Genomic DNA, 14,169 nt, shown 5'->3' on the forward strand with positions numbered 1-14,169 from the left:
GCAACAAAAACCCAGTGTTCGTGGCCCTGAACCTTAACAGTAACAAGGAATTCCTGTTGAAAATCGTGTTCGGTGTCCGTGCCTGAACAGTTGGTGTTTGGTATGGACTAGTGGTGAGTGAATTTGTTCGAAAAACAATCACCAAACATAAATTCGGCACAAATATGGAACATTCGAATTTGTGATCAGAAACACGAGCAAAATTTTATAAAATTCAGAAAAATCAGTAACATTCAGTAAAAAGTGCAGTAAAATATCTGCGTTGCCACTAAAGTATTTTCAGCACTTGGCTACAATAATGATGGTGTATCATGAGCATGGGGAACATGTTTGATGAGGGTAGGGGTGGCGTGCTTGTAAATTGTCATTTTTTTCTAACTTTATGTGTGCACATTGCGGCTAGCCAATCAGGGCGCAGGAAACATCCACAATGTCCGGACACAACGGCTTCTGTCATTGGCTGCTGAAATCACATGTTCCTCTTCATATAAAGAGTGAACATCTTGTTTTACCACCAGTTGTACACTATAACAGCGCAGAGAGGCTAGGCTGTTGTTTCTTAGGCCAGGGTCACACATGCGAGAAACTCGGACTAGTCTCGCACATCAATACCCTGCACTTGCGAGCGGAGCATGCAATGCATGTATTTCTTGCAGCCGCATGCTCCGCTCCTGAGTGCCGGTGGCAGTGCTGGGTATTGATGTGTGATACTCATCCGAGTTTCTTGCATGTGTGACCCCGGCCTTAGTCAGAAAGTTTAGCTAGGTAGTGTCCTGTGTGGCTGTGAAATCAACCTTCCAGCAATATATATATTTTTTTGCCATTACTGAGGTCCACAGACAAAGAGAACAGGGCACATGTCATACAAGTGTATTGTGCAGTGCAGTATTGTAGACCTTTCTGAATCTTATTTTTTCACTTGCTGAATATGAAACAGCATGCCATATCCCACCTTGTCATTTAGTGGTGTGGTGACATTGTTCTATGATCTGGGCTTTTGTGCCTGAAAAAACATTTTTTGGGGGTAATTGCTATTGTGATTCACCCTGCTTCACCAATATATCACCTTGTTATTTAGTGCTGGTGAAATTGCAGTCTGCATAGCTCATGCACATGAAAAAAAATAATGTTGTAATTTTTTGGGTTGAAATTAAGCTGTCTGCATACCTCACGCACATAAAAAAAATCTTTTCTGTTGCTAAACGTGATACAGCCTGCCATATCCCACATTTTTATTTTGTGGCGGTGAAATTGTTCTGTATACAGAGCTGTTGCACATACAAAAAAACCCCAAAAAGAACATTTTGGGGTTTTACAGATGTAAAACAGCAGGCTAAATATGATTTTGAAATTTTTTGGAGCATCTTCTAGGTTATGCAGGCTTCACCCACACTAAAAGAAATTGTTCAGGTACTAACGTTGTACAGTAGAGGACATCTCACTTTGAAATTGTTTGTAGCATGTAGTCTATGTTATAGAGGCTTCATCCACAGGCACCTAAAAAATTCCTCTGTTACTTACATCATACAGTAGGGGACATCTCACTTTCACTTTTCCATTTTTCCATGGATTGGTGCCTGGCAATCAGCGCTGCATGCTGAATACAGCTCAAATCTCTGTCCCCTGCTTGTGCTGGACAGAGGACAATATTGTGAGTTGTATTCAACTATTAATAGGAAGAACAAAGCGGCGGCTGATGGGAGTATTGATCACCTGCACTATAAATTAATATAAAAAAAAATGTTGTGGCATTACCCTGTATTTTTGATAGCCAGACAGGTAAAACTGGCAGCTGCAGGCAGCAATCCTCAGCTGTCAGCTTTAGCAAGGCTGGTTATCAAGAAAAGAGGAGTCCACAAGCTGTATTTATTATTTAAATAAAAAATTTAAAAAACAGCATAAGGTCACATTTTTGGCAAGCAGCAAAGCTAAAGCAGACAGCTGGGGGATGGTATTCTCAGGCTGATAAGAGGCCATGGATATCAGTCCCCCAGCCTAAAAATAGAAGCCTGCATCCTCCCCAGAAAAAAGGCGCATCTATTAGATGCGCCAATTCTGGCACTTTGCCTGGCTCTTCACATGTGCCTGTGGTGGTGGCAAATAGGGCTCATATTTGTGGCATTGATATCACCTTTGTATTGTCAGGTGACATCAAGGTTAGTAATGTTTTTCCCAAAAAGCATTGGGAAATGTAACGGCGCTTGCGCTGACATCAGTGAGTTGAACTGAGTCAATTGGCTGTGGACCTTTCTGATGGCCCCTGTGATCCTGAGAATTTTCTCATGCTTGCAGTGATGTTAGTCAGGTTATAGAAGTTTATTCCTAGACATTGAGCTGAGCAAGCATGCGCAGCTCAGTGTCTCTGCTGAATTGCAGGTTGTATAATCGCATCAGGCAACAATGCATCCGGCCATTCACTGGTGCATCTCACAAAATTAGAATATCATCAAAAAGTTAATTTATTTCCAATCTTCAATGCAAAAAGTGAAACTCATATATTAGATAGAGACATGATTATGGCATGGAGACTATTGAAGCATGCCAAAAGTAAAAAAAAAATTTTAAAAATATATTTAAAAGTTTAAATCACCCCCCTTTCGCCCTATTAAAAAAAAAACAATAACAAAAATCAGACATACACATATTTGGCATCGCTGCACTCAGAATCGCTTGATCTATCAATAAAAAAGTATTAGCCTGATTGCTAAATGGCGTAGCGAGAAAAAAAAGTCAAAATCCCAGAATTACATTTTTTAGTCGCCCCAGCATTGCATTAAAATGCAATAACGGGTGATCAAAAGATTGTATCTGTAACACATTGGTATCAATAAAAATGTCAGCTCAGCACACAAAAAAATAAGCCCTCACACAACACAAGATGACGAAAAATGAAGATGCTATGGGTATCGGAAAATGGTGCATTTTTTAAACAAATTTTAATTTTTTTTTCACCACTTAAATAAAAAAGAACCTAGACATGTTTGGTGTCTGTGAACTAGTAATGACCTGGAGAATCATAATGGCCAGTCAGATTTAGCATTTGGTAAACATGGTAAAAAAATCCAAAAAGCCATTGTGGAATTGCACTTTTTTTGCAATTTTACTTCACTTGGAATTTTTTTCCCATTTTTGAGGACACGATATGGTAAAACCAATGGTGTCGATCAAAAGTACAACTTGTCCCGCAAAAGAGAAGTCTAGGTTCACATTAGCATTTGAGTCTGCAGCGTATCATCCGCATGTGCAAACGCATGCAAAATGCATGTTTACGCAGTGTTTTTTATTCATCTTACACCTGAAGGAAAAAAACACTGCGTGTGCATGCGTTTGTATGCATTTTTGCATGCATTTGCGTTGTTTCTGTGCGTGTTTTCGATATTTCCAATGCTTTTCCAGTAGAGTTTCCTTGACAACAGACACCCAAAGGGCATGTCTTATGGGATTTCTATATATAGACCCACTGCACAGATGAAATTCTCATCTTTTGCTGCTGTATCCAGATTCAAGATGGATCTTAACATGGAGAGCTTCCTTCTTCATCTTGATTTGTTATTAAAATTGGCTCTTGTGTTTGCTTTTGCTTGTGAAGAAGAGAAAGAAGGAGAAGACGTCATCATCACTATTGGCAACACCTCATTGTTGAAGTCCGAGAGAGCCATGGAGCCTACCACTCTTTGTACACTGAGCTGCGTGAAAACCCAGAGAAGTTTTTCAAGTACATGAGAATGTCGGAAAAAAGCTTCAATGACTTGCTGCTACGTGTCCGAGGATCCATCACCAGGCAGGAAACACAGCTACGTCGAGGAATTCCTGCTGAGTAACATCTGTTGGTGACCCTAAGGTACGTAATTTTGAAAAACAAACACATGTCATATTATTTTTGTTATAAAAGCCATGTACTTATTTTTTTTCCATTTTCTGTTTGGCAGATACCTGGTTACTGGAGAGACCTTATCATCTCTACATTTTCAATTCTGGATTGGAGTGTCCACGCTTTCTGGGATTGTTGGAGACACCTGCCATGCTTTACGTGACATTCTGCATGAAGAATTCCTCCCCAACCCACAACTGAACTCTGGCTGGAAAAAGCTGCAAAATTCCAGGACATTTGTAATTTTCCAAACTGGGGGCTGAGGGCGGCAAACACATTCGGATTATGAAACCTGCTGGAAGTGGATCCGAGTATTTCAATTACAAAAATACTTTTCCATTATTCTCATGGCGATTGCAGATGCTGACTGTCGATTTGTCGCTGTGGACCTTGGCTCATTTGGATGAGGAAATGACTCACAGACTTTCAAAAACTCTGACATGGGCCAACGTTTGCATGGTAATGATTTCAATTTTCCACAGCCACGACCTCTTACGAACACTGAAGGACCACCAATGCCGTTTGTTGTGGTTGGGGATGAGGCGTTTCAAATGTGTGCCAACCTCATAAAACCATACTCAAGTCTGGACTTGAATCACAATAAAAGGATTTAAAACTACCGACTGACAAGGGCACGAAGAACTGTGGAGTGTGCCTTTGGATTGCTGGTATCTAAATGGCACATTTTGGGAATAGCCATCAATCTAAAAATTGAGACAATTGTTGAGGTTGTGAAAGCATGTGTTGTTCTGCACAATTACATCCTGGCAAAAGAGCAACCGAACTTAGAACTTGAGGAACCTGTTAATACCACATTGCAGGATTACCAAGAACACCCTCTGAGGACTACAGTGGAAGTTGCCCAAATGAGGGATAAATTTGCTGCCTACTTTGCTTTGGATATTGGACGTGTGGCATGGCAAGACGAAGTGGTTTAAGCCGCTAAGTTAAATAGACCTGTGATGTTATGTACCTGTAATGTTTGCTGACTTTAATACTAACACCTTGACTGAAACTTTAATAATAAACACCATTACTGTAAAACCCATTAACATTTCACTCAACAATACACACATGTTTAAATAAAGAGATAAAGAAGCAGGTATTGTGAACCAAAATAATTTTTATTAACAAACATAACAATAAGAGAAAATTTGACAAATAAATAGCAAAAAAAGAATAAAAAAGGGCTTTACTTTTGGGATCTGCAGGAGGGAGTTACATTATGGACTTGGGGGGGGTTTGGGCTGTGAAAGTAGGCTAGGAGTGGTTGGGGAAGTTGTTACAGGGGAAGTGGCAGTCAATTGGAGGATTGGATCAGAAACATTGGCAGACGACACATTGGGGGAAGAGGACACATTAGGAGTGGAAGTGAAAACAACTTCTGGGACATGTTCAGTCTGAAGTATGCATGCATTTTGAACGCACGCATAGGCCTGTCCTTGCGTACCAATGCATTCCCATAGACTGTAATGCGTTTTTTTGATGCATTCATCCGCATGCACATGCCTGCGCATATTTGACGGATTTTTGATGCCTCAAAAAATGCAACATGTTGCGTTCGCCGCACCCTGCCGCGCACCACGAAATGATGCATGTGTACGCATTCACATTCAAACGCATGCAAATGTGTTGTTCTGCACAATTACATCCTGGTGAAAGAGCAACAACAAGTAGAACTTGACAAACCTTTTACTACCACATTGCAGGATTACCAAGATCACCCTCTGAGGACTACAGTGGAAGTTGCACAAATGAGGGATAAATTTGCTGCCTAATTTGTTTCGGATATTGGACGTGTGGCATGGCAAGACAAAATGGTTTAAGCCACTAAGTAAAATGTACCTGTAATGTTATGTACCTGTAATGTTATGTACCTATAATGTTATGTACATGTAATGTTGTAATGTTATGTACCTGTAATGTTATATACCTGTAATGTTTGCTGACTTTAATACTAACACCTTGGCTGTATCTTTAATAATAAACACCTTTACTGTAACACCCATTAATACTTCACTCAACAATACACACATGTTTAAATAAAGAAATAAAGAAATCACAGGGTAACAGGTATTGTGAACCAAAATAATTTTTATTAACAAACATAACACCAAGAGGAAATTTGACAAATAAATAACAAAAAAGGGCTTTACTTTTGGGATCTGCGGGAGGGAGTTACATTGTGGACCTGGGGGGTGTCAGGCTGTGAAGGTAGGCTAGGAGTGGTTCGGGAAGTTGTTACAGGGGAAGTGGCAGTCAATTGGAGGATTGGGTCAGAAACATTGGCAGATGACACATTAGGAGTGGAATACAAGTTGGAAGGGATTGACACATTGGATGGGATAGAACAAAGGGAAGGTGGGGAGAGACTTGGAAACGGACACATTCTGAGGTGAGGGTGGAGGGGGTGGGCAATGTTTTGTCGCTACTTTTCTTTTCCTGGCCTTCGTTTTGCTGGTTCCTCTGCATTTTCTTTTCTGTTCCTGGGGTGCTGCACTCGGCTGCGTGGTGGAAGTGGAAGGCTGGGCTGCTGCTTGGAACAGTCCTAATGTCCAGCAGTGGTTGTGGTTGTGTTGGTGGATAGGTCACTTAGTGAGGAAACTGGTATTCAAGTCCTTGTGATGTTGGGAAAGGTGCTGGAGGATTCTGCCACTGATGCTGTGCAGGTGCTTGTTGGAGGTGTGGCTGAAAAAAACTTTCTGGACATGTTCAGTCTGAAGTATGCATGCTTTTCGAACGCATGTGTACAAGTGTCCTTGAGTTCCAATGCGTTCCCATGGACACTAATGCATTGTTTTGATGCACTCATCCACATGTGCATGCCTGCGCACATCTGACGGATTTATGATGCCTCAAAAAATGCAACATGTTGCGCTCGCTGCAAAACGATGCATGCGTACACATCCATTCCTGTGTATCCCTGCGTACACCATGTTAAAAATCTGTATGCATGACACATGCGGAGCTATGCGGATCATACGCTGCACACCAAAATGCAATTGTGAAACCAGCCTCACAGCTATTTTGACGAAAAATAAAAAAAGTTATGGCTCTGGGAAGAAGTGGAGCGAAAAACAGAAATGCAAAAATGAAAAAGGGCAAGGTCTTGAAGGGGTTAATATTGATATATGCTGTAAAATTTCTGATGAGTCTAAATTATGAACATATAGCAATATTTAAGTGATATTCACCTATTCAACTATATTTAACCTTTACCCACTGGTCTGAACATACTGTAACTTATAAGGAAGGGTATGTACAAGTGCTTCTCAAAAAAATAGAATATCATCAAAAAGTTAATTTATTTCAGCTCTTCAATACAAAAAGTGAAATTCATATTAAATAGAGTCATTATAAACAGAGCTATCTATTTCAAATGTTGGCCTACTGAAATGTATGTTCAGTAAATGCTCTAAATATTTGGTCAGGGCTCCTTTTGCATAAATTACAGCATCGATGCAGCATGGCATGGAGGCAATCAGCATGTGGCACTGCTGAAGCTTTATGGAAGTCCAGTTTGCTTTGATAGCAGCCTTCAGTTCGTCTGCATTGTTGGGTTTGGTGTATCTCATCTTCCTCTTGACAATAGCCCATAGATTCTTTATGGAGCTAAGGTCAGGTGAGTTTGCTGGCCAATCAAGCACAGTGATACTGTTGTTTTTAAACCAGATATTGGTACTTTTGGCAGTGTGGACAGGTGCCAATCCTGCTGGAGAATGAAATTTCCATCTCAAAAAAGCTTGTCGGCAGAGGGAAGCATGAAGTGCTCTAAAATTTCATGGTAGACGGCTGCGTTGACTTTAGTCTTAATAAAACACAGTGGACCTACATCAGTAGATGACATGGCTCTCCAAACCACCACTGATTGAGGAAACTTCAAAGTAGACCTCAAGCAGCTTGGATTGTGTGCCTCTCCACTCTTCCTCCCGACTCTGGGACCTTGATTTTCAAATGAAATTCAAAATTTATTTTCATATGAGAACAACACCTTGGACCACTGAGCAACAGTCCAGTTCTTTTTCTCCTTGGCCCAGGTAAGACGCTTCTGACATTGTCTACTGGTCATGAGTAGCTTGACACAAGGAATGCGACACTTGTAGCCCATGTCCTGGATACATCTGTGTGTGGTGGCTCTTGAAGCAAATACTCCAGCAGCAGTCCACTTTTTGTGCATCTCTCCCAAATACTTCAATGGCCTTTTTGTAACAATCCTTTCAAGGCTGTGGTTATCCCGGTTGCTTGGGCACCTTTTTCTACCACACTTTTTCCTTCCACTCAACATTCCATTTATATGCTTGGATACAGCACTCTGTGAACAGCCATTTGTGGCTTACTTGTGGAGTGTGTCAATGACTGCCTTCTGAGACACCATCACATGTTTCTCAACGCAAGCAATGACCAGCCAGGTCTTTCCCCGGGAAGGAACAACCACGGGAAGGGCAGTCTCCAATGAAGGAAACCACCTATGCCAAAACATGGTATCCATCCACAGACAGCTGTTTCGGGGTATTGCCCCTCATCAGTGTGGAGTAGGAAACTGGCTGGTAGGAGCAATGCCTAGTAAAAGACTGTGAAAATGAGTATGAATGAACTCATGGAGATCAACATCCAACACTGCGGAGACACTATCACGTGTTTCTCAACGCAGTGATTCTAGAGCACTGCCCCCATCCCTTATGGGAAATATGCAAAACACGCAAAACAGAAGCCGCGGAGACACCATCACATGTTTCTCAACGCAAGCAATGACCAGCCAGGTCTGTTTTGCATGTTTTGCATATTTCCCATAAGGGATGGGGGCAGTGCTCTAGAATCACTGCGTTGAGAAACACGTGATGGTGTCTCTGCAGTGTTGGATGTTGATGTCCATGAGTTCATTCATACTCATTTTCACAGTCTTTTACTAGGCATTGCTCCTACCAGCCAGTTTCCTACACCACACTGATGAGGGGCAATACCCCGAAACAGCTGTCTGTGGATGGATACCATGTTTTGGCATAGGTGGTTTCCTTCATTGGAGACTGCCCTTCCCGTGGTTGTTCCTTCCCGGGGAAAGACCTGGCTGGTCATTGCTTGCGTTGAGAAACATGTGATGGTGTCTCCGCGGCTTCTGTTTTGCATGTTTTGCATATTTCCCATAAGGGATGGGGGCAGTGCTCTAGAATCACTGCGTTGAGAAACACGTGATGGTGTCTCCGCAGTGTTGGATGTTGATCTCCATGAGTTCATTCATCCTCATTTTCACAATGACTGCCTTCTGGACATCTGTCAAGTCAGCAGTCTTCCCGATGATTATGGAGTGTAGGAAGGCTTTGTAGGTGTTGCAGGTGTTTTTGTTAATTATTTTAATTTACTGAGATTATGACTTTTGGGTTTTCTTTGGTTGTAAGCCATAATCATCATCATTAATAGATATAAACACTTGAAATACAGTAGATCACTCTGTAATGACTCTATATAAAATATGAGTACCAATTATTGAACTGAAGAACTGAAATAAAATAACTTTTTGATGACATTCTAATTTTGTGAGAAGCACTTCTACATATGACCTTCATGTATACAATCTCTCCCATACCTTAGCTGTGACTTAATGCTGGCATGGACAATCAAACCACTGCTGATATCACATATGATCCCAAACAGTTTATTGACCCATGCAGTTTATTCGGACTACCTCTGTTCCCATTGTTTCTTGATACTATTTTTCTAGCTTAGAATATTATTATATTCTATTATGACCTCCATAACTCTCTCAAATTTTGCTCTGACAGAGTTCTGCTGCTCTCTCCTTCGAAATCAATAAGAAATGATAATTGACAAGACTTATTTGTATACTGGCATCCATAAAAAATAATTTGTCATATATTTTTGATAAAGTTATGAATTAGACAAGAAATTCTATTATCCAGAAATGGCTATAGTAATAACCAACACACAACATATAATTTGTTTGTGTTGCATTTGAGAAGATTATAGGCTTTGAGCCTTGAAATCTGTGTTTTAAAAATGTGGAGGTGACTGAGTAGTGTGAGACATAAACATTGTTATCAGTAAGAGAAATATATTTGTTTTTTCAATCAAAGTTCTTCTTTGCTCAGTTTTCATTGTATTCAAGCATGTCAATTTTTTTTTTTTATCATTATGCTTTCATATTCTGTTTGGTTGTAAGGATATGATTTGCTAACAATAACTATGTCTTATAAAACTCATGCAACAGCAAAGCTGTACACTGAAGAATAGATTCCCTATGGGTAAGATGTTATGTGTGTGTCACCAAGTCTGATTTATGAAATCAGATATTTAATTTTTGTTTAGATTCTTTATAAATCCTTCTCTGTATGCTTTGCTATTAACCTAGTGCATATGAAGACGTTGCCTTGTACAAATCTGTTTCAATGAACTTTGTAGGTAAATTAACTAGATATAAGGGCAGTATGTAATAGGAAATGCATTGTAAATTACAGTCTTAGGGACCAGTCAGACGGTTGTATAACACAGACGACGATCGCATTGAACTACACGGAATGGCTGGCGGTTCTCCTGACCTGAGTGAGATAGCTGCATAGAAAAATATGATGCTGCCACACCCAAGTCAGGAGGGCTGCTGGCCAGTCTGAGTATTAGGCCGGGGTCACACGAGTGTGATGCAAAAAACTCTCACGAGTCTCTCGTATCAATACCCAGCATTGCCGCCGGCACTCGAGAACAGAGCGCTCAGCTGCATAGAAATACATGCAGCCACACACTCCGGTCCCGAGTGCCAGTGGCAGTGTCGGGTATTGATGCGAGAGATTCGCCTGAGTTTTTCGCATTGTGCTTGCAAGCCTGACCCTGACCTTATGATGTGATCATCCATATTATATAAATCTGTCTGACTTCACCCTTAACGTCTTCACCCCTTAGCCATTTTTACCTTCCCGACCTAGCCTTTTGGTTTGGGGAGGGCTATATTTATCCGCCTTCGCCTAGGGATCCTAGTAAGTGATACATCTGTCTTGGCTGTATGTCTGACCCCCTAGTGTGCATGCATACTCTTTAGTCTGATTGCTTTGACGGTCACCGCCGCTACTCGGTGTCTAGCTCTGCCTCCGTTCACTCTCCCAGTGGTCACGTGTTCTCAGGTCCTGCGCTCCGGCAGGTAAGCTCCCCACAGCGCTCCTCACACACTCTCGGTCCTTCCGTAATAGATGCACAGACTCCTACTGTAAGTCTGCAGCAGAGTTCTTGATATTATCACTGACCAGAACGTTTAAATGAGATTTTGCACCTTTTTTTTTCCTTTGGTCATGGATCCACTAAATGCTCCCTCTGAGCAAGTGAATAGCCTCACTCAAATGATGCAAAAACTATCTGTGGAGCAGTGAACCCTGGCTCAGTCGCATCAACAGGTTCAGAGAGAGGTTGCTGATGCCGTGGGAGGTTCTTTTCCTTCTGGGGCTCGGGGTGAGGGTACGACAGATATTTCCTTAATCTCCCCCGAACCACCTGTTAAGTTTCCTGACACCTTTTCTGGGTATAAAAAATTATTCAGGGAGTTCAAAGAGGGGTGTAAATTGTTTTTCTATCTGCATCTGCGCTCCTCTGGGAATGAAAGCCAGAGGGTGGGAATTATTATTTCTTTATTAAGGAGGGCTCCACAGGCTTGGGCTTTTTCACTCTCTCCCTCTGCTTCGAAATGTATGTCTGTGGATCTGTTTTCTGAGACTCTTTGGCATATTTATGATGAGCCTGATAGAGTGCATCTAGCTGAGGATATGGTAATGAGTGTGAAACAGTGGAGTCACTCAACTGAGTGTTTTTGTTCTGAGTTCAGACGCTGGGCAGCTGAGATATCCTGGAATGATGCCGCCTTAAGAGGGCAGAGGCCTGTCAAACCATTTGCAGGAAGCTTTGGCCTTGCATCCTCCCCCGAATTCCCTGGAGGAAACCATGACCAAGGCTGTCCGTATGGACCATAAGCTCTGTGCGAGAGGGGTTATGCCGCAAGAAACCCCTTTATACTCCAGCTCAAGGGGCACCGCATTGCCTACAGAACCCATGGAGGTGGGTGCCATCTTAGTCAAAGAGAGAGAGAGGAGATGCCTCAGAGATAACCAGCTGTGCTTTTACTGTGGAGCCCTGGGACACTGGAAAAAAGACTGTCCTTCTTGTGCCTCCTCATCTAAGATGTCGGGAAATGTCTAAGTCTGGGTAATGATCAAAGAGGTTGCCCAGACTCCCAGGTACAATTTTCCTCATTTGCTAAAATCCTTCTCCCGGTGGAGTTGGAGGTTGTTGGTGGCCCTGTTTTGACCACTGTTTTTGTTGACTGTGGATCTACCCTCAATTTAATTGACTCTCGTGTTGTGACTCTTTATAAGATAGGGACAGTTAGGTTTGAATCTCCTGTCAAGGTGGTGGCCATTGACTCCTATCCTCTCACCTGAGAGGAAATCTGTTTTGTGTCAGAAGTTTTCTCGCTAAAAGTGGGTCCTGCTCATGTGGAAAACATAAGCTGTTTTGTCTTGAATAATTTGCCTGCGAGTCTGGTTTTAGGTATGCCTTGGTTTTAGTGCCATAACCCCGTTATTGATTGGGTAACTGGGGAAATTGTCCAATGGGGGTCCAATTGTACCAGTCTGTGCTGCAATTCTGCACCATTGTCTACCCCTTTAAAATCTGTATCTGAGTCATCTGTTGGTCTGGAGAGTATTCTGGAGTACCTAAAATACTTTGAAGACGTGTTTTCCGAAAGCAAGGCTGAAGCGCTATCACCACATAAGCCTTTTGATTGTGCCATTGACTTAGTTCCTAGGGCTAAACTTCCCAAGGCTTGTTTGTTTTATCTGTCCAGGTCTGAGCGCCAAGCCACGAAGGATTATATTGTGGAGAGTCTCCACAAAGGACATATTCACCTTTCTATTTCGCCTGTAGCCGCTGTTTTTTTTTCATTAAGAAAAAAGATGGTGGTTTGCGGCTGTGCCTCGACTTTTGGGAACTCAATAAGATTACCGTGAGAAACACGTATCCACTCCCCCTTATACCAGATCTGTGTAACCAACTCTCGGGGGCCAAATGGTTTTTCAAGCTTGATTTACGGGGGCCTATAACCTTATAAGGGTTCATGAAGGGGATGAGTGGAAAATGGCGTTTCTCACCTCTGAAGGAAAGTCACAATATTTTTGTGCAGCTTCTGGGTTGAGCAAAAATATTGTTGACTTATTAAGCTATTTTATGCCAGAATGCTAGTGTAATCATTTTAATGAACTGGTCCAAAATACGAAGTAATTATGGTTTGAAAGGAAAGAGCCTGGTCTATATTGGCATTGATTTTACAATTGGCTAAAATAAGTCCATGTTCACATATAATAAATTTGCACCAGATCTGCACACTGCTCTAAATGCATTTTGTTTGAATGGAGCTTTTTATTTCTATATGCATTTTTTAGGGAAATTTGCTACAGAAATTTGAAATTCAAATTCGGATTTCAAATTTCTGTAGCAAATTTCCCTAAAAAACTACAGCATCCTTTCTTATTACCACTTCTCACAATGAAAACATATCCTTATAGTGCTTGTGGTACTGCATGCTACATTATAAACAACAAATTGTGGCCCATTATGAAAGTGTCTTCCTTTCTCGGGGATGGAAAAATGAAGATGCTGGTAGATGTTCCTTCTTGGTACTTGGGATCTCAGAATTTTAGGGTGCTGGTGAGCTGATTCCATTTTCCCAATGATATCCCTGAGGTGGGCTTTGGGAAAATGGCCGCCGGAGGCAGCATATGTGCAGACTGAAATCTCGTGAGATGTGATGTCATAGGAAAATGGAGTTCTCTTACCGGCGCCGACACAATCATAATCCATCCATATCACCTGTGGCCTATTACATGGTTACCTTTTGAGACATGATGCAGAAAAAGGTAAGGAGGAAAGAGAGGAAACATAATGATATATGTGTCTAATGTTTAATGCAAAAATGGCACAAAAAGTATTTATATGTATATACTCATAGTAGTGAACAGGCAAATATGTCAGTGTTCATAAAACTACTGAAAGAACTGGGAAAAAAATTCAGTGAAGTTACCGTGAGTTTTGTGCAGACTACCAGAACAGCAGCTCACAGAGCTGTGGTGGTTCAGAAAAAGGACAGACAAAAACCATGTCCCTGGTGGGGGCATGCCAATGGATTAATTACCATAGAGCGTGAGCTAGTAGGGCAGGGGGTCGCAAAGCTGAAAAATGCTACATACATATTTAATCTTCTATCCTTATACATCTATCACAAGTACATACATATATTTCATTTTTAT

This window comes from Dendrobates tinctorius, unplaced genomic scaffold, assembly GCF_039654945.1.
Source record: "Dendrobates tinctorius isolate UK_male_01 unplaced genomic scaffold, ASM3965494v1 ptg000163l, whole genome shotgun sequence".
In the NCBI taxonomy this organism is placed as follows: domain Eukaryota; kingdom Metazoa; phylum Chordata; class Amphibia; order Anura; family Dendrobatidae; genus Dendrobates; species Dendrobates tinctorius.